This window comes from Octodon degus, unplaced genomic scaffold, assembly GCF_000260255.1.
Source record: "Octodon degus isolate 3935 unplaced genomic scaffold, OctDeg1.0 scaffold00046, whole genome shotgun sequence".
In the NCBI taxonomy this organism is placed as follows: domain Eukaryota; kingdom Metazoa; phylum Chordata; class Mammalia; order Rodentia; family Octodontidae; genus Octodon; species Octodon degus.
In genome coordinates this window covers 2,202,162-2,203,849 of record NW_004524622.1, presented here as the reverse complement: position 1 = coordinate 2,203,849, position 1,688 = coordinate 2,202,162, and the positions used below count along the sequence as shown (strand labels likewise).

The following is a 1,688-nucleotide window of genomic DNA, read 5'->3' as shown; positions in this document are numbered from 1 at the left end:
ATGTGGTGCTGGGGGATTGAACTGCGGTCCCTGATGCCTTGCCAAGCTTGTTCCAAGTAGGTGCTTTAGACCACTGAGCCATCTCTCCAGCCCCAAGGGTTGACTCTTGCACTGGGAGTGTGGCACCTCTTCAGGAGCCAGGAGCCTTATTTGCTGTTTACCTTTTTTCTCATGGTAAGAGAGAAAAAAAGGTAAACAGCAAATAAGGCTTTCTCACTTGGGATTAGGGCCTGCTTCTTGGACGGATCTCAAGTGGGGATACACTCCTCTGTGGCCTCACTTGGGATTAGGCCCTGCTTCTTGGACGGATCTCAAGTGGAGTGGATACACTCCTCTGTGGTCTCTCATGTATGGGTGGGTCGCTGCTCCAGGTTGACTCTCACAAGGGGTGGGGCGTCGCTTCAGGTCAGCTGTCTCTTTGGTGAACAGAGACAAATTCATCTTCATGGCTTGTTTCAAATTATCATTGCTCTGTATTACTTACAAAATTCTTTTGTTTTCTCTTCCCATAGGTGTATGTGGAATTTGATGATCTCGAATGGGATAAACGAGAGTGGGTTAAAGTTTATGAAGATTTTTCATCTTTCTTGGTGGAATACCACTTAATTTGGGCCAAAAGGAATGACCCTAGCCAGACTCAGGGATCAAAGAGCAAACAGATTCAGTGGCCTGCGTTGGTAAGATCTGTTCCTGCTTCATTAAAGATTTTTTAGTTGGTGGTTTTAAAATAAGAATTGCATGTAAATCAAGATGTATTAGACTTACGGTACATTAATGTTTCTGAAGTCTCTGTATGCCCAAAACAAATTGCAAAATGCTGTATCTGTTTTGCCAAACAGCTTCATGGAGCTTTTCATTAAGTGTATTTTCAGCATAGTCAAAAAGTGGCTTATTCAGTTAAGTGAAACATGAATTGGATTTAAAGTTGCTGAGTGATGTTTATGCAGTGTGGAAAAACCAGTGAAACTTTGGAAGATGGAGGATTCTAAAGCATTGAATGGCACATGATTTTTCTTGATTGGTTAGTGATTTATTGTAAGTAAGAGATGTTAAATGTGTAGATGTTCAAGTTATGAGTAAAATTATTTAATATCAAGAAATGGTGTATTTAAGAAAATATACCTGAATGTGGTGGCGCACACTTGTAATCCCAGCAGCATTGGGAGGCTGAGGCTGAGGCAGGAGAATCACTGTGAGTTTGAGTTCAGCCTGGGCTACTTAGTGAGTTCAAGTTCAGCCTGAAATACATGATGAGATCCTTTCTCAAAAAAGAGAGAGTTTAAGATTATTAAACTTCATTATATTTTGTGTGCTATCTTAGACTGTCTAGCAGGTACTCTTGCTGAGTAGGCAATAAGTTTGATGAAATAACCTTAATAAGAAAGAAATACTTTTAAATTTTTTGAAACATCATTTGAAACTTTTGGAAATAATGATGTGTCAGTGTAGCATGTAGTTTTTGTTTTTTATTTATTTATTTTTTCTTGTGGTGCTCAGAGTTGATTTTAGGCCTATGAATGCTAGATAAGTTATCTACCACTGAGTTACATCCCAAGTCTAGGTTTTTAAAATGTTTTTACAGGGGCTGGAGAGATGGCTCAGTGGTCTGAAGCACCTACTTAGAACAAGCTTGGCAAGGCATCAGGGACCGCGGTTCGATCCCCCAGCACCACATGCCAGCCAGCCCC

The 1,688-nt window shown here is 40.5% G+C and overlaps 1 protein-coding gene across 2 annotated transcripts in view; it reads left to right on the top strand.

The window, feature by feature from the left end:
• Nucleotides 1–512: 512 nt before the first annotated feature.
• Jmjd1c (jumonji domain containing 1C) overlaps nucleotides 513–1,688 on the top strand; it is a 168,896-nt gene continuing 167,720 nt past the window's right edge. For both annotated transcript variants that reach the window (XM_023716206.1, XM_023716203.1), the window contains exon 1: nucleotides 513–677. The gene's annotated coding sequence lies outside the window, so the exon portion shown is untranslated. The remainder of the gene's footprint in view (nucleotides 678–1,688) is intronic.